Genomic DNA, 24,734 nt, shown 5'->3' on the forward strand with positions numbered 1-24,734 from the left:
GTGACTATTCGTGTGTGTGTGTGCGTGCGTTCAGTGTATACATGCAGAGGACGGAGGGCGGGGGGGTGGAGCCCAGTTACGCTGGTAACCATGGTACACAATCGGGTAACTATGCAAAGCACTTTGCTTAGTTACCCGATGCGTACTATGGTTACCAGCGTACGCTGGCTCCTGGTACGATCCCAGCAATGCAAGGGCATGTCTCGGCTGGGTTGCCGGTGTGAGCTCCCGGTGGTGCAGCAGTCACCTGGGAGTCGGGGCTCTATGTGGATGCAGGGAAAGGTGTCGGGGCGTCATCCTGTTGTGCTGTAGATCGTGCTGTTCACTTAGCTGAGCTGTTGGTTGCAGGCTCTTTAACGCATGCGCTGTGGCGACGGTTGTCACTGTAATGACGTCATTTTGGAGCAAGACAGACAGACAGAATAAGGGATTATATATATACTAGAAGATGGCCCGATTCTACGCATCGGGTATTCTAGAATTTACGTATTGTGTAGTTCATGTATGATTTTTATTATATATATATAGATGTTGTTGTCTGTAGTTACCAAGTGTTTGTGTAGGGGCTGTACATGTTCTGGGTGTTGTCTGGGTGTGGCGGGGGGTGAGAGCGGTGTTGTATGTGTGTTGCGTGTGTTGCGTTGTTTGTGGAGCGCTGTGTGTCTGTAGCGTTGTGTGTGTGTGTGTTGCGCGGTTTGTGTGGGTGTGGTGTGTTTTGGGGGGAGGTATGTTTTGTGCAATGTGTGTGTTGTGCGGTATGTGCGTATATTTATGTATGCCACCGTGTTTGTGTGTTGGGTGTTGTGTGTGTGCGGCGTTGTCTGTGTGTGTGGGTGTCTGTGTATGGCGGTGTTTGTGGTTCCCAGTGTGTGTGTGGTGTGTTGTGTGTGTGTTGGGGGGAGGTGTGCACCTCCCATCGTGCTCCATCCCCCATGCTGCGCACCCCCCATCATGCCCCATCCCCCATGCTGCGCACCCCCCATCGTGCTCCATCCCCTATGCTGCGCATTCCCCATCGTGCTCCATCACCGATGCTGCGCACCCCCCATCGTGCTCCATCCCCCATGCTGCGCACTCCCCATCGTGCTCCATCCTCCATGCTGCGCACTCCCCATCGTGCTCCATCCCCCATGCTGCGCACCCCCCATCGTGCTACATCCCCCATGCTGCGCACCCCATCGTGCTCCATCCCCCATGCTATAATAGTTCTCCTATTATACTTAGAGAGGAGTATAATAGGAGGACTATAATAGGAGGAGTAGTCCTGGGGGGAGAGGAGTATAATGCCGGCTCCCTGCACATGTATACCGGGAGCCGGTGTACGCTGGTAACTATAATACACATCGGGTAACTAAGGGACCTTAGTTACCCGATGTGTATAATGGTTACCAGCGTTCACCGGCTCCGTCAAGATCCCAGCATCGCAAGGTTATGTCTGGCGCTGCTGGGATCGTGACGGAGCCGGTGTACACTGGTAACTATGATACACATCGGGTAACTAAGGGACCTTAGTTACCCGATGTGTATAATGGTTACCAGCGTTCACCGGCTCCGTCAAGATCCCAGCATCGCAAGGTTATGTCTGGCACTGCTGGGATCGTGAAGGAGCCGGTGTACACTGGTAACTATGATACACATTGGGTAACTAAGGGACCTTATTTACCTGATGTGTATAATGGTTACCAGCGTTCACCGGCTCCGTCAAGATCCCAGCATCGCAAGGTTATGTCTGGCGCTGCTGGGATCGTGAAGGAGCCGGTGTACACTGGTAACTATGATACACATCGGGTAACTAAGGGACCTTAGTTACCCGATGTGTATAATGGTTACCAGCGTTCACCGGCTCCGTCAAGATCCCAGCATCGCAAGGTTATGTCTGGCGATGCGTGCGGAGGGCCGGGGCGAGTGGCCAATCCATGCGGAGGGCGGGGCCAGGCCGAGGCGAGCGACCAATCCGTGGGGAGGGGCGGAGCCGAGGCGAGGCGAGCAGCCAATCCGTGCGGGGGGGCGGGGCCATGGCAAGCCCAGCGGCCAATCAGCTTTGTGTCACCGTAAGGACACAATTTTGGAGAAAGTGAATAGGATAACTGAAGTGAGCACTAATATATATATATTATGAGTGCAAGCCAAAAAATACATACTATATAAGGATAAGGCTGCACATCAAACTTAGATAATGGTATAATGCCTCAAGCATATGGAAAAATATTGGAATATACAATGAAAAATGCTACTTGCTAATTTGAACATGTGAATAATGAATTGCATACCTGCCATGAATATTAGGAAAAAGGAGATATTTAGCAATCGCATTGATCAATGTAACTGAGCCCCAAGACCTCGTCAAGGTATATCTCTATATTGGGGTCCCACTCCCTAGCTCTGTGACCCTAACTGTGTGTCATCTCATTGCAATTAAAAACTCACTTCAGTTATCCTATTCAGTTATATGTAGTTTTTTTCTGAATGTGAACACAGCTCCGCCCCTTTCGGCCATGTTTTTTCCATCTCCTATATAAGAAAGTCCTTAGTTACCCCTCTCCACCCACAGCAGTTTTTAATTGCAATGAGATGACACACAGTTAGGGTCACAGAGCTAGGGACCCCAATATAGAGATATACATTGACGAGGTCTTGGGGCTCAGTTACATTGATCAATGCGATTGCTAAATATCTCCTTTTTCCTAATATTCATGGCAGGTATGCATTTCATTATTCACATGTTCAAATTAGCAAGTAGCATTTTTCATTGTATATTCCAATATTTTTCCATATGCTTGAGGCATTATACCATTATCTAAGTTTGATGTGCAGCCTTATCCTTATATACAATTTTGGAGCAAGACAGACAGACAGACAGATAGACAGACAGAATAAGGCAATTATATATATATATATATATATATATATATATATATATATACCCCCTGAGGTAAATGTTTATTAGCCCTTGCACTTAGTGCATTAGTGCATCAGCTTTACTTGGTATTAGTCCCATTTCTTCTAAATAGTAACCTAAATGTTTTCTGAGGCCCTCCTCTTCCAGGGTGTATTTGAGTGCCTATTTCTAATTTTTGCCAGCCATTGCACTTACTGCAAAGACTTTATCACTAGGCTTTATTAGTGTAGGACTAGCTACTGGAGAAGGAATAGTTTACCATTACAGGCATATAAACAAGGTTTCTTTCCCTACGATCTTTGCTGCTGCAATTTAAAACTGGAAGACCTTTTCTCATCTACAAGTATTAGATTCTATTCCCTAATAATAAAGGCCGCTTTACACGCTACGATTTCGCTACAGCGATCTCGTTGGGGTCACGGAATTTGTGACGCACATCCGGCCGCTGTAGCGATCTCGTTGTGTGTGACTCCAATGAGCGATTTTGAATCGTCGCAAAAACGTTCAAAATCGCTCATCGGTGACATGGCCCCCTCCTCCCAATTATCGTTGCTGATATTTGGGCGATATAGTTCGTCGTTCCTGCGGCAGCACACATCGCTCCATGTGACGCCGCTGGAACGAGGAACCTCACCTTAGCTGCGTCCCGCCAGCAATGAGGAAGGCAGGAGGTGGGCGGGATGTTCGTCCCGCTCATCTCCGCCGCCCCGCTTTGATTGGGTGGCCGCTTAGTGACGTCGTTGTGACGCTGAACGGAACGCCCCCTTAGAAAGGAGGCGGCTCACCGGTCACAGCGACGTCGCAGGGCAGGTAAGTAGTGTGACGGGTCCGCGCGATTTTGTGCGCGACGGGCAGCGATATGCCTGTCTCGCACAAACCATGGGGGCGGGTTGCATGCTAGCGATATCGGTACCGATATCGCAGCGTGTAAAGCGGCCTTAACGCTGTTAGCTGGTTAATTTAATATGTGCAAGGCGTACGTTAAGGAATGGAGAAGTGGATGTCCTGCACTCGCAGGCCAAGGTCGTGGGCCAGATGAAATCGTGCCTGTTGCGTGAGCACAATGAACACGCTCATCCACGAGAACTAGATTCCTTTTCCATTTTGCAGGGGGACATAAAATACTACTCTTGGAGGCCGGACAGTGCAAACAGGTTGTCGGTTTGATGGCAGATAATTTCCAGTTTGGGAGTCACAATGTTTTCAAAATTGTACCAAAATTGAATCAGAGTTTCTCCTCTACATCTCTTTCAGGGTGTATTACAATGCCTTCTTGTAATTTTATCTAAGCCTCACACTGAGTGCATAGGCTTTCCCTGTTTCAGAGTCAGCATGTTTTTAAAATTGTATCAGAATTAAATCAGAGTCTCTCCTCTACATCTCTTGCTGGCTGTATTGCAATTTCTCTGAGTCTTTTTCTCTAGAACTCTCTCTGAGTGCATAGGCTTTCCCAGTTTTGGAATCAGAATGTTTTTAACATTGTACCAAAATGAAATTACATTCCCCCCTCTATGTCTCTTCCACGGTATACTGCCAATCTTCTTTGTAATTTTAGCTAGACCTCACACTGAGTGCATAGGCTTTACTAGTTTGGGAATCAGAACATTTTGCAAATTCTACCAGAATTGAATCTGGGTCTCTCCTCTATGTCACTTGCTGACTGTATTGTAATGCCTTCTTGTAATTTTAGATAGACCTCGCACTGAGTGTATTGGCTTTTCCAGTTTTGGAGTCAGAATGTTTTTAATATTTTACTAGAATTGAATCAGAATTTCTCCTCTATGTGTCTTCCAGGGGGTATTGCAGTCCCTCATTTAAATTTTTGGGAGACCTTGTGTGGCGCCCCTGAGGCTTTAGTTGCCACAGGATAATGCATCTGACTTAAGCTGCAGTACTCATTCTGGGTAAGGAAGAGGTTAATCACTGGTGTTCACTTACACAACACACACACAGCTCAGGTGCTTTCCCACTGGAACTGGGCTAGAGGTGGTCACCATAGCAACGGGACTTCCCCAGCACTAGTGAGTCATCAGGAAGGTGGGGGAAGCATGAGGGAAGTTAGAGAACACACAGACTTTTACCTCAGAATAGTCTGGGACACAGAACAACATGGTCACAGAGGAGAGTGCTTTAGAGCTTCCTCAGTTAGGACCGGCCCGACTGGAAGAAGCAGGAGTTTACTGGGTGAGCTGGAGAGACAGAAGAGCAACACAGTAGCTGGAGGTAGAGCTTAATAACTCCCTCAGCACCAGCGCAGTTAGGGTGCAGAACCCTAAGGTGACATACACTTCATGTTGCACCATCAGAATTTGCCGGACATTGCGATTTCATGTCCCTCTGGCCACCACAAGTCCCGGGGCACAGCAGCACATATAACCAGGAGTCGTGATCACTGTCAGGCCCAACAAAGGATTTGCGCTGCCTGTGACCGGGACGGGAACTACAGCCAAGAACACCGGGATCCCTAAGTAACTTCAAGTCACAGGGATCCACACTAAAGAGTGCAGAAAGGAAATTCTCACAGTTCACAACACCAGTGGTGGCCTCTGAATCATCCAGGAATGGCGGGGGCCCATCACGGCGGGAACCGGCACTCCAAGGGTGACAACCTAACAGTGAGTAAAGACCTTGAACCTCATCCACTGTGTCAGACCATCATTGCCGCTTCCGTTGCCCCGCGCTCCGGCGCCAACAGCCACTACTACCACCATCATCCTGCCGGGGGCCTAGCTCTACCAGTGGGGAGCTGAACCATACCGGCTGCGACACCATCCGCCCCAGAGGACAGCACCCACAGCGGCGGCTAATCGCTGACCACACACCACAGGTGGCGTGACGAGACAACTACTACTCCCAATATCCTCATCATCCCACCATCCTTCTCCACATTCCCTTTTGTGGACACCTTGGAGTCACAAAACCGGGCAGGGCCACCCGTGACATCCCCTGACCCTCACCTGCCCAGTGATGAGTATTCCTCCGGACCCCGTGGGGTGCGCCACTTGCACTTAGTGCAAAGATTTAATGAGTGTATTTTTAACAGTATGTGTATGAAGCCCTCCTTTATGTTTAATATAGGGTGTATCAGAGTTCTTCTTCCATCTACTTTTTGCCAGTTTTTGCATTGATAGACTGAGTTTCAGAGTCCCTCCTACATAAATTAAAAAGGATGTGTTTGACCAAGTCACATACACCACATGCCCAGATAAAGTTGTAAACTGTTAAAATTAAATTTACCTGTGAATGTTTTTTCCATCCTTGAAAGCAATGAGAAAGTACATGCTGCTATTACTCTAATAGGTTGTTTGTGCTATTTGTTCTGCAAAACAGTCACCTGAGGAGTGAGGACTTATTGTAACTTTCTGGAATCAGATGATGGATCACATGGCTCATTTTGCATTACCTCTCAAGGGCCTAACATATCATTGGTGCAACTTGTGCAGCTGCAGCTGAAGGCCCAAGAGGTAAGCTGGCCCGTTTTCATCTCCAAAACAGGTGGAATTGAGCATTATGATGAACTATTGGACTGCACATGGGTTCTTTTCTGCTTGTGTCTTTCTCTTAACATGTTTTTCATATTCAATAATGCTAACAAAATGTACATTTTTTGCATCCGCTTTTTTTAACAGTAAAGAAATAAGTAGAAGTCTGCATTACTCTGTCCTTCTTAAATGATGATGATGATAAAACGGAGTCAAAATTAAACAATTTGGGTCCTTCAAGATATCAGTTTGAATACTATTTATATATATTCAAATATATTGACTTGACAAATCTCAAAAGTGCAATGTGAACAGGGTCTATGTCTGCACTGTCTATGTGCAGTATTGAGAAATAGTGCCTTGTCCGGGTAGATTTACTTAACAATCTATACATATAATTGCCTTATTCTGTCAGTCTGTCTGTCTTGCTCCAAAATGACGTCATTACAGTTGTCGCGGGCGGAGGAGGGGACGCTGCGCTCTCCCACTGCTCAGGTCCAGCTGCCGCTACTGCTGCTGCGGCCGCTGCTGCTGCTCAGTGGTGGCTCAAGCGATGGGCCGGATCCTGGGGACTCGAGCGGCGCTCCTCGCCCGTGAGTTAAAAGGGGTGGTTTGGTTTTGGGGATATTGTCCGTGACGCCACCCACAGTTGTGGTGATTGTGTGGACACCACCGCTGCTCTGGACGGGGATCCCGGGAGCGGTGACAGGGAGCAGCTTTGTTGTTATTTCTCCCCTCCGTGGGTAGGGGGTTGGTTGTCCCGGGGCCCGGTGATGGGGTAGAAATGGATGGCAGGCGGGTTGCGGGGCCTGGTGAGGTGCAGGGTCACAGGGGCAGCGCTGTGCCGCACGGCACGGAGGTACTCACTCAGCCCAATGATGATGACACAGTTCACGGTAAAACAAGTGGCTGGATGGACGGGTCCCTCAGACGGCTGCGGTGTTGTTGTTCCCTGCAGGTTAGTAATGACTGTCTCTCCCTGCACCTATGTTCTATGTTGATTCCGATGGGTTCCCACCGGTAACCCGCTCCCTGACCTGGATGTGGGCCGGAGGAGCCCCTTTTGCCCGCAGGCTGGCCCTGGGAAACGGTTGCCCTTGGCGGTGGCGGTGTCTCCCCTTCACGGTTGGACGGTTGCCTTCTGTCGGGACTTGACTGTTTGGAAACCCGGAGGTCCCCTTCACTAACGGATTCGGCAACTTCACGGTGACTCCTAGCCTTGCCGGGGTCCGAAAAGCCCCTGCCACTGGTGCTGGCTTCTCTTTGTGTACCGGTCCGGTACCGCCGGGCCACCACCCATCCACGGTCCTTACGGTAGACTCCAATCGGCCACTCCTGCAGACGGTCACCACCGTCTGCCAACCTTGCTGTTCTGTCCGGGCCACACACCCGGACCAACTTCAGGCTCTTTTTCTGTCACTTTTCTCCTCTCTACTACTTTCCTCCTTCCACTTCCTCCTCCAAACTCTATCTGCCTGTGTTTTCCCTCCTCCAGGACTGTGAACTCCTTGGTGGGTGGAGACCAACCACCTGGCTCCACCCCCTGGTGTGGACATCAGCCCCTGGGGAAGGCAACAAGGGTTTTGTGTCTGACCTTGATGTGCCTGCAAGGAGTGTGGGGTGTGTAGGTGTTGTGCTCTGTGACCCCTGGCTTGTCCAGGGTGACACACAGTGACAACCGTCGCCACACCGCGCGCGATAAAGAGCCTGCGACCAACGGCTCAGCTAACTGAACAGCCCGAACTATGGGCCGACAGGACGACGCCCGACACTTTTCCCCGCACCCACACGGAGCCCCGACTCCCCGGTGAGTGCTGCACCCCCAGGAGCCCACACCGGCAACCCAGCCAACACATACCCACTGCTCGCCTCCGCCCCCCCGCACACATTACCCCGCTCGGCTCCACCCCCCTACACTGAACACACACACACGAATAGTCACCTGTTCCTAGCCATGCAGTCCTCGGCACTGACGTCCCCAGCGCAATGGCCCCGCTCGGCTCCTCCCCCGCACACATGGCCCCGCTCGGCTCCACCCCACCCACAAAGATGGCCCTGCTCGGCTCCGACCCCTGCACACATGGCCCCCGCCCGGCTCTGCCATCTTTGCTCCCGCTGTCTGCCGCCCTTAACTCCTTTCTTCACATACAACTGGCAAAAATTATAATATTAAAATTTTCATCAATTGTGACACCAGCCATTACATTATTATTCAACCTAGTAACCTACATACGCATTCTAGACTACCCAATACGTTAGAATCGGGCCACCTTCTAGTATTGTAAGAAAATCAGTGATATGTTGGTCTCCCATATCTGGGATTGCAGACATATTCCAATGGAAATCTTTCAAGCTTCTGTTAATGGTGTTAATGGATTATAGTGACAGTGTTAAAGGGGTACTCTGAGGAGATAAAACATTATTGTACTGTCCCTGCACTCATAAACTATAAAGCTGAGATGCCCAGTGCGGTTCTATTATCCTATAACACCTGTAATTCAGTGTGACAGGAGCTGCTCTTCACTGCTTCTCCCTCCCCTCTGGGATGTCACATCACACATCAGTGTGTAGCTCCCTACTATAACAGCCAGTCCCCTGATAATATCTGCTTCCCCACAATTGGAGAATAGGGTGCATTGCACGGCTGCTGTATTCTGTAGGGAAGCAAATATTACATATGTCTACAAAAAAAATTGTTTTCAGGTGCTAAGGATTTTGGAAGGGATTTAGGGTATTTTGAGTGTGTTGAATTAAAAAAATCCCATTACTTTTGCTGAATTGGTTCTAGTTTTTGAGATAATGGACATCCATGAAATAAATGCATTCCCCCAATGCGACTTGTGTGTGATAACAAATGAAATAGCTTTTGGACTGTCTTTTGACTCTTTCATAGTGTCTTAGGTAATGAAATATCCTATATTATTATTTTTTATTTCAATTTGAAGGCCTACAGGGCTATAAAAGCAACTTTTTGAAGCCAGAATTCTACTGTGAATTTACAGAGGAAAAAAGTCAGCAACAGTAAAAGTTTTTCATGCCAGTCTTGGCTTATACCCAAAAAGTTTTCTCATAATAAGTATATAAATAAATGTAAATATTATTACTTTATCAAGAAGAGCCTACATCAACAACCCTGATCTATTCTGCTACATTTGTGGAAAGTAGATGGTTTTAAAAAATAAAAGAGCAAATATCACAGATTTTGTGCATTAAGTATACCTGGCTTATTTTGGTGTACAGCTTGGAGACCAGGATAATGTCACAATGTCATTGTAGGAAAGTAAAGGACATGTTTTCCTTCACTCTAGTGGTCCATAGATTATCCCCAGCTTCAGGGTTACACATAATGGTGGAGATGCCTGAGTCCCATGGCTGACTAAGCTCATGACCAGAACTGATCTAATTCAGGCGAGATGGAAACATAGATAAAGAAAACCAAAACTCTGACACACTGCAAACACACAGGAACTAACAATGAGAGGCTCAGGAGAAAAGCAAGAGCAGGGAGGTAGCAACAAAAAGACAACAAGAGTTAACCCCACAACCGCACACAGCAACAAGTAGTACAACCACCAGTTAGTCTGGATCACAACACTTAATCAGACCAGCTAAGATAAACTATAGCTGACACTAATGGAAGAGTCAAGCCAGCATCTATAGGAGGAAAACAGATGTGATTGGCTCCCCCACAACATGTGATCAAATATGACTCACAAGCAGACCAGCAGAGATTAACTCTCGATGCCTGCTTCAGCCTACACTGATTACAGACCTCAGAGAATTTATCAGGCTGAGTGTCAGAATCAGTAGTCTGAACAGATCCCGTCGTCGCCATGACAGTCAGTGATGTCTGTAAAAACCTCAGTGTGACAGATAAGTCTTGGGCTCCACATATGGTTTTTAAATGTGTATAGCATATACGACACTGGACAAATGGTGAAAGAAAAAAATTAATCTTTGGCCTACCAATGATATGGAGAGAGAACCGAAAAACGACCATGATGATTGTTATTTTTGTGTTCTGAAGATTAAAGGCTTTAATTATTACAAGAAAGCTTGGTGGTATTATCATGAATTGGAATAAGTAGGACAACCTATGCTACATGGCAAGGATGTTCCCATACTGGTGTTTACCAGACTACCAGAAAATCCTCTGTCAGCCTCAACCATTAAGCCAAAAAGAGCTCAATGACCTCATTTGATCTTAAATCTGTCGAAGCAAATATTTGAACTTTTAGCATCCAGACTTAATGAACAAAATCTTAGAATCATAGAATCATAGAATAGTAGAGTTGAAAGGGACCTCAAGGGCCATTGGGTCCAACCCTCTGCGAGTGCTGCCTTTCCTAAATCATCCCAGCTATTTGGTTATCCAGCTTCCCGTTGAAGATTTCGATTGATAGACAAGATTTCCATTGATGTAGAGCTCAACACCTCCAGTGGTCGCCTGTTCCACTCCCTGACTGCCCTCACTACCTCCCATGGTTGCCTGTTCCACTCTCTGATTGCCCTCACTGTCAGAAAGTTTTTCCCTAATGTCTAATCGGAATCTCCTTCCTTTAAGTTTCATCACATTGCTTCTTGTACTTCCTTGTGCTAATGAGAATAGGGTAGTTCCCTCTGCACTGTGACCACCTTTCAGATATTTGTAGACCGCTATTAAGTCTCCTCTCAGCCTTCTCTTTTTCAAACTAAACATCCCTAGTTCTTTTAGCAGTTCTTCATATGACATGGTTTGCAGACCTTCTACCATTTTGGTTGCTCTTCTTATAAAAGCGGAAGGTAAAATTACAGCCTATTGGCCAAAAGAAGAAAGGCTTCTCTTATATTTCAACCAAGAGGAAGAATTTGTATACTACGATGATATCACAGGAATTGTACTTCAAATGAGACTAACAGAATATCGAGCGGAAGACTGGCGGCCTTTTATAGGCTTTTATAGTTTTCTCTTGCACACTGATAACCGTTATGCATCTCTTCTCATTTCTCACTCAACAAAACTTAAAGACGAATATGAAAATGTATAAATTGAATTACAGCAATAATTATACTATAATGAACATCTGTGGTTGATTTGTGTTGATCTGAAGATGGTGAACTTCTTGCTTGGACAACAATCTGGACACACAAAATACCCATATGCTTCATGTTAATTAATAATAATAATAATAATTTTATTCATTTATATAGCGCTATTAATTCCACAGCGCTTTACATACATTGGCAACACTGTCCCCACTGGGGCTCACAATCTAGAGTCCCTATCTGTATGTCTTTGGAGTGTGGGAGGAAACCGGAGTACCCGGAGGAAACCCACGCAAGCACGGGGAGAACATACAAACTCCTTGCAGATGGTGTCCTCGGTGGGATTTGAACCCAGGACCCCAGCGCTGCAAGACTGCAGTGCTAACCACTGAGCCACCGTGCCGCCCGTTCTTCTGGGATACCAGGGCAAAGCAAGATCATTGACAAAAGTTTCATGGCCTACAAGGGAAGAAATGATTGTTGGCATTGCAAATATCATCAACAAGCCACTGGTGGACAAGAACGAAATCACTCTTCCACCTCTTCTTATTAAGCTACAATTAATGAAGCAATTTGTTAGGGCTTTGGACAAATTAGGTAATTGCTTCAGGTACATTTGTAAATCTTTCCCTGGACTGAGCATGAACAAGTTAAATCTGGAATCTCTGATGGTCCTCATATTTGTAAACTCATGAACAATTCCAAATTTACCACATGCATGAATGACACTGAGGATTCGGCCTCGAAGAGTTTTGTCTGTGGAGAAGGTTCCTCCAGATATGACATTTGGACTGAGGTCCAAGCCAATCTGTCTACTATTTACTGAGATAGGAGATGGCAGTTGGTACTGGTGAGATTCTATGACGATGGGAGGAGGAAGGAGCTATGTAGCTATCTACATAGAATTGTATTCATAGTAGCTGCCATTTCCTATCTCAGTGATGGGAAAGTCTTCACTGAATACAGATTTTACTTCACAAATGAGAATTTTGATAATGACTGATCAATTCTGGCAGAGAAAGAAGCAATATTTTCTGATAAGATATATTAGAAAGTTGTTTAATTTCATGTGTACAATTGATTGATGAAATAAAAATTAAAACAACTCTTATGCTATAAAAAAACCCCATAAAATAAATAAGAAAAGCTAATAAAATAATAAACTAATATTGGTGAGAATGCAGTAGTTTGTCATGTCGAGAATGGTAAGATTCCAGAGAATCCAACAGTCAGTTTAAGGCCACCTTCACACGTCCGTGAAAAACCACCACGTTTTTCACGGACGTGTCAGAGGTGCGTTTTGCCCTCTGTGACCTGTTTTTGAGCTACGTGTGTTCTCTTTGTGCTATCCGTGATAACACACAGAGAACGGGAACTTTCTGCTCACCTGTCCCTGGCGTTGCTGTCCGTGGTGCTGATCTTCGGTCTCCAGCCCTGCCGACTCCCCGCTGCTGCTGCTTCCGGCTGCAGTGAAGTGAATATTCAATGAGCATAATGAGCGGCGGTAGGCAGCAAGTGACAGCAGCGGCAGAGACAGAAGGGCTGGAGAAGTGAGTAAAGTTTGTTTTTTTTTCCTCAGACACGTGTGTTTTCTCCGGCGCGTGTCACTCGGAACACCTCCGTGTGGTCCGTTTGCGTTCTGTGTGACACCCTTGATGCCGGAGAAAAACGGACATGCTTCCGTGTTTAACGCACTAACAAACGTATCACGCACACGGACACACGGACACACGCACCGTATTGAAAAACGAACGTGTAACTCAATACATTGATTTATATTGGAGTACGTGTGCCCATGTCTCCGGTACGTGCAGGAACGGACCTAACACGTACCAGAGGCACGTGCGTGTGAAGGGGGCCTAAGGCTGTGTGCCCACGATGAGCTTGGTGAGTTTTTGATACTGTGTATTTTCATTACGCCAAAAACTCATCATCTTACAATCCCAGCAAAGTAGATGAGATTTCTAGAAATCTCCTGCCCATTGTGCTTCTTTTTTACTCAACATAAAATGGCTTGCTGTGCGTGTTTCAAATCTGCAACATGTCAGTTTCACCTGCTGGTATGTTGAGTTTTATGTGCAGATTTTTCCCAAAGACTTGTACTAGATGCGGAAAATCTAGAGATAAAAGATGCACTGCAGAAGAAACACATTCAAAATGGATGTATTCCGCACATGACTGTATCAATAAAGTTATGTCAAAGCCATATACCAGGAAATACCAAAAACAAAGCAGCTTTTTTTAAACATAACATACCAAAAAGAGACAAAATATCCAGTGTCAAAAATACAATAAAAATGCATGTAAAAATGCACACAAAAACACAATAAAAATGAAAAAAAAAGACACTTAAAGGGGTATTCTCATCTGCAAGATCCTATCCCAATATGTTATAGGTGTAATAATAATAATATTAGCAAATACCTCCTATAAAAAAAGTAGTATAGTTCTCTTGATAAGCTATGTCTCTTACCTCATGTGCAGGGTAATGCAGTAGCTTAGGTATCCATGGTTACAACCACACATATAGTGACAGTTAGTTGCTAGTTGTCATAACCATGGATACCTGTCAGGGCCAGGTGGACGGGCAGACCCAGGAGGTGGATCCACTGGGCCGAACTCCTAGATGGTGGTAAGGGGTCCGGTAGCTGGAGCACTATAGGCAGCAGAACAGTCCGTGCACAGGAGTATAACGGAGAAGTCCCTGGGACTACGGAGTCACTGGTGGTAGTCCGGGTGACGCAGCTCAGGTTCGGAAGCCGAGAAGATGTCAGGCGGGGTCCGGAACCTTTGGAGCGAGATGACAGGTCACCGCAGGGATCCGAGATGGTACGGACTGTCAGGATGGCAGATGGACTGCGTTCGGGGTTCGGGATTCGGTCTGGACCGGATGGCGAGGCAGGCACGGCTCTACAAGAGAGATAGGTGAGTATATACACATATACACCAGGAGACCTGACTCCTAGCTTAAGAAACACGAAGATCAGGCCCCGCCCCCTTGGACATAAACCCCCTTTATACCCTGTACCTGTTTTGCATCATTTCCTGTTAATGGACGCTGGCCCTTTAAGAAAGGGTCAATGACCGCGCGCGCGCCCTAATGCGCATGCGCGCGGCCCGAGTGCCAGAAGCCAGAGCAGGAAGCTGCGAGGAGGAAGCAGCAGGGCCAGGATGGGGCTGTGAAGCCGACGGACGCCGGGTGCGGGGACCAGGACGCTGGGGACGCGCTGGCAAGGGGTGCTGGAGAGCGGGGAGCGGCGGTGACCGGACCAAGGAACCGGGAAGCGAGACGGGGACCCGGGGAGCGTGACAGGTGAGCCGGAGGGCAGCACAGGGGACCCGGGGAGCATGACAGTACCCCCCCCACGCCCCCCTCCCCGCAACCGGGACAGGAAGGCACGGATCAGCGGAGTACCCACATTCTCCCGGGGCTCCCAGGACCTATCCTCAGGACCATACCCTGCCCAGTCCACCAGGAAGAACTGTCGACCCCGTACGGTCTTCATGGCCACGATATCCCTTACCGCATAGATGTCGTCATCGGCAATAGGTGGAGGAGCCGAACTGGCAGCAGCGGAGAAGGGACCCAGGACAACCGGCTTGAGCAGGGAGACGTGGAATGAGTTGGGTATCCTCATCGTGGCCGGGAGCTGTAGCTTGTAGGAGACCTCATTGATCTTGTTGAGGACTTTAAACGGCCCGATGTAGCGAGGACCCAGCTTGTAGGATGGTATCTTCAATCGGACGTACTTGGATGCAAGCCAGAGTAGATCTCCAGGAGAGAAACACGGAGGATCCAGACGTCTCTTGTCTGCGTGTCTTTTCATCCGCAGGGAAGCACGCCCAAGGGACGCCTTGACAGAGTCCCAAATGGTTGCAAAGTCACGGGCTACAGTATCAGCAGCAGGGACATCCGAAGAAGGGGATACAGGCAATGGGACAGAGGGCTGAAGTCCGTAAACGACATGGAAGGGAGAGCTGGAGGACGACTCACTGATGTGGTGGTTATGGGAGAATTCAGCCCAAGGAAGAAGCGTGGACCAGTCGTCGTGATGGGCGTTGACATAGTGACGTAAGAAAGAGGTCAATATTTGATTGACCCTCTCCACTTGGCCATTAGACTGAGGATGGTATGCAGATGAAAAGTCCAGAGTCACTCCCAGATGGTTGCAGAGAGCCCTCCAGAAGCGGGAGGTGAACTGAGTTCCTCTATCGGATACGATGTGAGATGGAAAGCCATGCAAGCGGAAGATGTGATGTATGTAGGCGTCCGCGAGTTCCTGAGCAGAGGGCAATCCAGCCATAGGGACGAAATGAGCCATTTTAGAGAATCGATCCACCACGACCCATATGACTGTGTGTCCGGAGGACAATGGCAAGTCTGTAATAAAGTCCATCGCTATGTGTTGCCACGGAACTGAAGGTATCGGCAGAGGCAGAAGACGGCCATATGGCAGGTGTTTGGGCGTCTTGTTCCTGGCACAAGAGGAGCAGGCAGAGACAAAAGCAGCGACGTCCGTGCGAAGGGATGGCCACCAGTAATGGCGTACAATCGCACCCCATGTTCTCTTCTGACCAGCATGACCGGCTGTTTTCGAGGCATGACCCCAGTGTAACACTTTTTGCCTGTCTGTCTCAGAGACATAGGTCTTCCCGGGCGGTATCTGGGCCAGGGTGACAGGGGCCACCGGAATGATTTTGCTAGGACAGATGATGGGTTGGGTAGTCTCCTCCTCCTGCTCCATGGGCATGAAAGACCTGGACAAGGCATCAGCGCGTACATTCTTGTCCGCGGGTCGGAAATGGAGCTGGAAATCAAACCTGGCAAAGAATAAGGACCACCTGGCTTGCCGTGGGTTCAGTCGCTGAGCAGACCGCAGGTATTCCAGGTTCTTGTGGTCCGTGTAAATGATAACGGGGTACACTGCTCCTTCCAGAAGGTAGCGCCATTCCTCCAGAGCCAGTTTGACTGCCAAGAGCTCTCGGTCACCGATGGTGTAGTTGCGTTCAGGCGCTGAGAAGCTCTTGGAGAAGAATCCGCAAGTCACCATCTTCCCGGAGGAGGACTTCTGCATGAGCACTGCTCCGGCTCCTGAGGAGGAGGCATCCACCTCCAAGGTGAACTGGCGGTTTAACTCCGGACGGTGAAGTACAGGAGAGGAGGCAAATGCCCGCTTCAGCGAGCCAAACGCGGCGTCGGCCGCAGGTGACCAGTCCTTTGGATTAGCCTCCTTCTTGGTCAAAGCGGAGAGAGGAGCAGTCAGAGCCGAGAAGTGAGGGATGAACTGGCGGTAGTAGTTGGCGAATCCCAGGAAGCGTTGGATTGCCTTCAGTCCAGAAGGAGGAGGCCAGTTGAGAATGGAGGAGACCTTCTTTGGATCCATCTGCAGTCCGGTATCAGAGATGATGTACCCCAGGAAGGGGAGAGAAGACTGCTCAAAGACACACTTCTCATACTTCGCGTACAGACGATTCTCTCTCAGTCTTTGTAGAACCAGCTGCACGTTCTCTCTGTGGGTCTGGAGGTCCGGAGAGAAGACAAGGATGTCATCCAGATATACTACCACACAGACGTAAAGAAGGTCCCAGAAAACGTCGTTCACCAGTTCTTGAAAGACGGCTGGGGCGTTACACAGGCCGAAGGGCATCACGCAGTATTCATAGTGCCCATCGCGCGTATTGAACGCGGTCTTCCATTCGTCCCCAGAGCGGATGCGTACCAGATTTTAAGCACCCCGAAGATCCAGCTTGGTGAACACACGAGCTCCTCTAAGCCGGTCAAACAATTCAGGGATGAGCTGCAGAGGGTACTTGTTTTTTACGGTGATTTGATTCAAACCCCGGTAGTCTATACATGGGCGTAAGTCGCCCTCTTTCTTCTTGACAAAGAAGAAACCTGCTCCAGCAGGAGAGGAGGATCTCCGGATGAATCCCCTTGCCAGGCTCTCTGTGATGTAAGTAGACATGGCCCTTGTTTCGGCTGGAGACAATGGATATATCCGTCCTCGAGGTGGTGTAGTTCCAGGGAGCAGGTCGATGGCACAATCGTAAGGACGATGTGGCGGAAGTACCTCGGATTCCTTTTTATCAAAGACGTCTGCAAAGGACCAATAGGCCGAGGGCAGCCCCGGTAGGTTCTCTGGAACCGGAGGTCGTCGGATGGGTTGTATGGTCTTCAGGCACTTCTCATGGCACGAAGAGCCCCATCGGGTGATTTCGCCAGTGCCCCAGCTGACTGATGGTTCGTGTGTCCGCAACCAGGGAAGTCCCAGCAGGATTTGATGGGACATGTGTGGGAGGACGTAGAGAGCGATGTTCTCGGTGTGCAGGGCACCGATACGCAGTTCCACCGGCTTGGTGATCCAGGAGATGGTGTCAGAGAGGGGTCTCCCATCCACAGAGGCAATCACGAGGGGCTTGTCGAGTGGAGTAACAGGCACCTGGTACTTGTCCACCGTGGCCTGCTGGATGAAATTGCCTGCTGCCCTGGAATCGAGGTATGCCTCAGCCGTGAACCGCGTCTCTCCCGTTGTCACTTGCACAGTCCACGTAACCGGGTCTGAGAGAGTCCCAGCACCTAGGGTGGCCTCTCCTACCAACCCTAGGCTTTGGAGTTTCCCGGCCTCTCAGGACAGGAGCGTAGCAGGTGTGTGTCCTCTCCGCAGTAAAAGCAGAGGCCCTTGGCGAGCCGCTCAGCTCTACGTTGTTCAGACTGCCGCACTCTGTCGATCTGCATGGGCTCGTGGACGGGGACCCCAGCTGTCGAAGACTGAAGTACGGCGGGCTTCTGCGGAGGAGAGGAATGCCGTACCGGTCATCTCTCACGGGACACTTTCTTGGATCGCTCCTGAAAGCGGATGTCCACTCGAGTCGCTAGGGCGATCAGGGCATCCAGGGTGGTCGGTACGTCACGACCCGCCAGCTCATCTTTAATTCGCCCCGAGAGTCCTTCCCAGAAGGCGGCGGTTAGGGCCTCGTTGTTCCACCCGAGTTCCGAAGCCAAGGTGCGAAACCGGATTGCGTATTGGCCCACCGTCAGAGTCCCCTGACGCAGCCGGAGAAGAGACGAAGCAGACGCGGAGGCGCGTCCGGGCTCATCAAAGGTGCCACGGAATGCCTGCAGGAAGTCCTGGATGTTCGTGGTCACAGGATCCCCCTTCTCCCACAAGGGGTTCATCCACGCCAGTGCCTCACCCTCTAGGTGGGACATGATGAAGGCGACCTTGGCTTGATCAGAGGCAAACAAATGCGGCAGCTGCGTGAAATGGAGGGAGCATTGGTTTAAGAATCCCCTGCAGGTCTTGGGGTCTCCGGCGTACCGGGGTGGTGAGGCCAAACGAAGTCTGGAAGTATCTGAAGAAGTCGCCACGGGAGCTGGAGCCGTGGCTTGACTAGTGGAGGCCCGGGATGCTGAAGACGTGACTGCCGCTTGTAGCGTGTTCAGGCGGGCGTCCACAGAAGACATAAATTGCAGCATGCGGGTCTGAGTCTCACGCTGGCGTGTGAGTTCCTCCTGTACGGCTGCTAGTGCTGCAGCGGGATCCATGGCCTGATCTTACTGTCAGGGCCAGGTGGACGGGCAGACCCAGGAGGTGGATCCACTGGGCCGAACTCCTAGATGGTGGTAAGGGGTCCGGTAGCTGGAGCACTATAGGCAGCAGAACAGTCCGTGCACAGGAGTATAACGGAGAAGTCCCTGGGACTACGGAGTCACTGGTGGTAGTCCGGGTGACGCAGCTCAGGTTCGGAAGCCGAGAAGATGTCAGGCGGGGTCCGGAACCTTTGGAGCGAGATGACAGGTCACCGCAGGGATCCGAGATGGTACGGGCTGTCAGGATGGCAGATGGACTGCGTTCGGGGTTCGGGATTCGGTCTGGACCGGATGGCGAGGCAGGCACGGCTCTACAAGAGAGATAGGTGAGTATATACACATATACACCAGGAGACCTGACTCCTAGCTTAAGAAACACGAAGATCAGGCCCCGCCCCCTTGGACATAAACCCCCTTTATACCCTGTACCTGTTTTGCATCATTTCCTGTTAATGGACGCTGGCCCTTTAAGAAAGGGTCAATGACCGCGCGCGCGCCCTAATGCGCATGCGCGCGGCCCGAGTGCCAGAAGCCAGAGCAGGAAGCTGCGAGGAGGAAGCAGCAGGGCCAGGATGGGGCTGTGAAGCCGACGGACGCCGGGTGCGGGGACCAGGACGCTGGGGACGCGCTGGCAAGGGGTGCTGGAGAGCGGGGAGCGGCGGTGACCGGACCAAGGAACCGGGAAGCGAGACGGGGGACCCGGGGAGCGTGACAGGTGAGCCGGAGGGCAGCACAGGGGACCCGGGGAGCGTGGCAATACCTAAACTACTGTAATGCCCTTCACATGAGGTAAGTGACATAGTTTATCAGGATAATTATACTACATCTCTAATTGGAGGTATTTGCTAATATTTTTCATTATTATACCTACTACTTTTTGGGATAAGAGCTTAGAAAATTAATTTACTTAATGTGTGCTGAAAATGTGCAAAATCAAAATCTCACCAAAAACTCATCAGGGATATGTAGCCTAAAAAATCTGTAAACGAAATCTAAGCAGACGCAAACTCACCAAAGAAATTAGTCATGTTTTAATTATTTTAGGTAATTATTCCCGTGTGATTTATTATGTAAATTCCTCACAGTTATATTACGATAACTATAGGAATAAGGAAGTAACAAAAATCATTAAAAGCTTAAATACTCCTTACAGGATCATTTTGGTGTTAGGTGAGGTGTTGAATGCTCCTTTAATTACAGCCTCTGGTTTATAATCTCATCTCTAATTAAAAAGATAATTCTTTCTTTAATTTCCATCACAACAGAGGCTAATGAAGCTTATGAAAAAGCGAAAAACCCTTGGGCAAAGTGATAAGCAGAAACACTGATAACACCCATATATATATATATATATATATATATATATATATATATATATATATATATATATATATATATATATATATATATAAAAATATATATGTTCAGGATGTAAAAAATGCCCAAAATTATTATTTTTTTTATTCAGTAACACATTTAGAAAACAAAATAATATAAATTTATAGAGTTTATTCCTTTTTTTCATGTCATAAATATCACTTTTAATAATTACTACAAACACATAATATATTAACACCTTCACAGCAATTGTCTTTGGTAGAGCTGAGCGGATCAACAAAATCGAATTCCCAGCAAATTTGATTCATAGACTTTATTCTCTGTGAATTTAATGTCTATTTTAGGCCCCCTTCACACGTCCGTGTCTCCGGTACATGCTAGGTCCGTGCCCGTATGTACCGGAGACACGGGCACACGTATACCCATTAAAATCAATGGGTATATGTGCACGCACGTTTCCTGCCAGTGGCCCGTGCCTCCATGTGGAGCATACGTGTGCCATGTGCTCCACACGGATGCATGTCAGTGTTTCTCCGGCAGCACGGTCTAGCACCACGTACCACACGGAAGTAGTGTGGATGCGGGTGCACGTGACTCGCGCCGGAGAAACACACGTGGAATTGTAAAAAATAAAAAAACACATACTCACCTCCACGAGTCCTGCAGTCTCTGCCGCGGCTGTCACCTGCATCCATCCCCCAGTGATTTTGAACAACGCGTCTTCTTCACTGGGGGCCGGAAGCAGCGTCAGCGGAGCGTGGCCTGTGCCAGACGCTGTCATTCAGCACCACATACAGCGCCAGATGATGCAGGTAGGCGGGGCTTTACGTTCTCCGTGTGTTATTGCGTATAACACACGGTGAACAGGAATGTGCCACAAACACGGCACACGGGGAGCAAACCACCCCTTTAACACGTACGTGAAAAAACGGATCGTTTTTTTCACAGACATGTGAAGGGGGCCTAACTGATAGAGACCTTAGATTGTGAGTCCCAGTGGGGACAATGTTGCCAATGTATGTAAAGCGCTATGGAATTAATTGGCGTTATATAAATGAATAAATATTATTTTTATTTATGTGGCGCCCCTGAGGCTCTGGTCGCCACAGGGTACTGCAACTGAGTTAAGGAGCAGTATCTATCTGGTGTAAGTGACAGGTGGTTTACTGATGCTCACACCAGACACGTTTCACATGCAGTTGGGTGCCTTCCCCACAGGGGGGGTGGACTGGGGTGGACAGGGAGAGTTAGCCATCCAGTAGTATGGAACCTTCCGGTCACCAGGACAACCACTGGGGGGCGGGTGCCGCATGGGGTATAAGAGGAGGTAGCCATGACATATAGAGAGTATTCTGGAGGGACATCCCATGAGACCAGACTGGGTGCAGGAGAGAACCAATGCTGGTGGGACGACACACAGCTTATCTTTCCGTTGTGGAGCCTGGGGCTTGTGCGCTGCAGCTCAGCCCGGCTTCCTCATGCTGATCGCTGGACAGCGAGGACAAACAGGACATTTACACTGACACCAGTAACCACCTGGATCTTGCACCGGATAACCAGAGACTTACCAGCAGTGAACCAATACGCTCTCGGGTAATCTCCTAACCAGTGAGTAAAACACCTGAACCGGAGCTCTTGCCTCGTTCCCATTATTTACCGGCGATGCTGTCCCACGCTTCGGCAACTACAACCACTATCATCCTCCCCTGGGGCCCAGCTCTAGCTGCGGAGAGCCATCACACCTAAGTTGCCTACTACCATCAGCCCCAGCAGTCAAGACTTTGCAGGGTCGGCTTCTCCCATATAGCCGCATGCCACAAGTGACGTCACGAAAAACTCTTTATTTTTATAATCCCGGTAAATAATCCCCCTTTTAAAAGCTACCCCCAGGGTCACGGAACTGGGCACCGGCCATAACACCTGTGACACTTCCCAGTGAAACCAGGCCGGAGACTGAGTACCCCACTGCCCTGGGGTGCGACATTATTATTTTTATACTATGGGGTCTTTTCAGACCAAAGAGCATAATAACCATAATAATTAAAAAACTAAATAAAAATCCCTATACTCAACACTCACCTCACTGGCCCTTCTGCTTCTTACCAGCCCCAGGCTGGTTCTTCATCTTCAGATCGGATCGCCATCGACAAATTCTCAAACTTCAATCGCTAGGCCTGAGGCTTCAGGGCATGCTAGGCTCGAGAAATTTCCACACATGAGCCTTCAAAGGCTATAGGGGTGGGGAGTTGGGGGGATGCAGAAATGAGTATAAGGTTTTGTTTTTAGCTTCTTAACATTTTGATGGCCTTTTAAGATTCAGAAAAATGGCAGACAGCAGATATCATTTTGCTGAATCCTCATGAAAGTGAATTAAAAAAAAGAAAATCCAAGTTTTCACAAATGCAAATTTTTGTAAGATTCAGGTAAAAAACAATTCTGCTCAAATTTATTTGCTTATCTCTGGTCTTCAGTACTTAGTAGATCACCCTTTAGCTGTTTTATCTGGTTGCAACGATGATATATAGCTAGACACTAGCTTTTGGTAGTGTCCTGAGGAATCTTAGCCCTTTCTTCAAGGACGGCACTTAGTTGCTGCAACCAATTCCTGACACTAATTTTATCCAGTAGGTTGTGAAGGGATATGAAGAGCAGCAGGAAAGTATGGAGATCAGCAGAGTCCAGGGAAGCAATTGAAGAGCCAAGGGGGATTGGTAAGGGATGACTTTTTTTTATCAATCTAAGTGGTATTCAAAAAGGTTTCACATGGCAAGACAACCCATTTAATTTGTTAAAGAATAAGTCTTCAAGGCAAATAAGGTTTGATCTCTATACTTTGATATGGCATTATGAGACACCTTCAAAAACGTAAACTCAATACTTGATGAAAGGGATGAATTTTCTCAACACTTCGGTTTGTTCCGTGAGGCTCTATTATAATGCCGGCGGTGATCTGCTGACATGTCCCAGTGTAGGGAAAAGCATGTAAAGTCCAATGAATAGATTAACGGCACTCACCACATGCATAAAACTGTTTCCTTTATTCACATTTTTCTTAAAACATTTCCTCAGCTATAACAGCAACAGTGAGAAGAGGAGTGGGCAACAAGTAAATCAACTCAGACGACAGCCGTATTTGGACAGCAGACCCATAGAAGATCTTGGCAGTTTCATGCATGTGGGGAGTGCCACTGATCTATTCGGTGTTCATTATGAGAAACCTTAAAAATTACAAAATAAGCATGTACTCAGTGTCTTGATTACCCCTGTACACAATAGTATCCAAGTAGATCTTCCGGCTGTGTTCTGTAAGGCCTCTTTCACACATCCGTGCCTCCGGTACATGTTTGGTCAGTTTCCTCACGTACCGGAGACACGTACACACGTAGACCTTGGTTTTTTAATGGACTTGGATACTGGTATGTATTTACGCATGGAACGTGTGTCCGTGCGGTACATACGTGTGTCCGTGTCTTCCTCACGGCATCATGTCCGTTTTCTCTCCGGCATTATGGATGTCACACGGAACGCAAACGGGTTACACGTAACGCAAACGGACCACACAGATGTGTTCCGTGTGACACGGACCGGAGAAATCACATGGGTCTGCGAGAAAAAAAACCACAACATTACTCACCTTCTCCAGCACTGCAGGTTCTGCCGCTGCTGTCACTTGCTTCTGACCGCCGCTCATTATGCTCATTGCATATTCACTTCACTGCGGCCGGAAGCAGCAGCAGCGGGGAGGCGGCAGGACCGGAGACCGAAGATCAGCACCACGGACAGCAACGCCAGGGACAGGTGAGTAGAAAGTTTCCATTCTCCGTGTGCTATTACGGAGAACACACGTGTGCCATAAACACGGCTCACAGAGGGCAAAACGCACCTTAGACACGTCCATGAAAAACGTGCGTGGTTTTTTACGGACGTGTGAAAGAGGCCTAAGACTGTGAAAAGAAAAGTAAAAAAAACGTTGTACTCTTTATAAAATCAATAGTTTATAAATTGGAATTGTACAAGTTCTGGACAGCTTAGATTTAAAGTCTATGATGCCAAAATTATGTCTTCTTGTACAGTGTGTTCTGATGTCAACATCAAGATGATGGATTTTGTTTATGTTGAGCCAGAATGAGGATTTATAATCTCATGCATCAATAAAGTTACCCTTCAAAAAGTATAATGATGGTATCTATTGTGTAACTGATAAAAAATAATACCATTTTCCTTCACCCTCTGGTTGTAACAAAGATTTCCAGATGCATGGATAGCAAGTAAATTATTAGGTTTAGACGTGTTGAGAAAGGAAATATGAATAAGATTGTATTACTAGTTTATACATATTTTTACAAGCTTTAGATTTACAAAAGTAAATGGCCTTTAAGTAATAAAAAAGATACTTAAG

The 24,734-nt window shown here is 48.1% G+C and overlaps 1 protein-coding gene across 1 annotated transcript in view; it reads left to right on the forward strand.

The window, feature by feature from the left end:
• Positions 1-24,734, forward strand: part of LOC142292115 (keratin, type II cytoskeletal cochleal-like) — a 97,726-nt gene that overhangs the window by 38,511 nt on the left and 34,481 nt on the right. The gene's annotated exons all lie outside the window — the stretch shown is intronic.

Source organism: Anomaloglossus baeobatrachus, chromosome 2 (genome assembly GCF_048569485.1).
Source record: "Anomaloglossus baeobatrachus isolate aAnoBae1 chromosome 2, aAnoBae1.hap1, whole genome shotgun sequence".
Lineage (NCBI taxonomy): Eukaryota > Metazoa > Chordata > Amphibia > Anura > Aromobatidae > Anomaloglossus > Anomaloglossus baeobatrachus.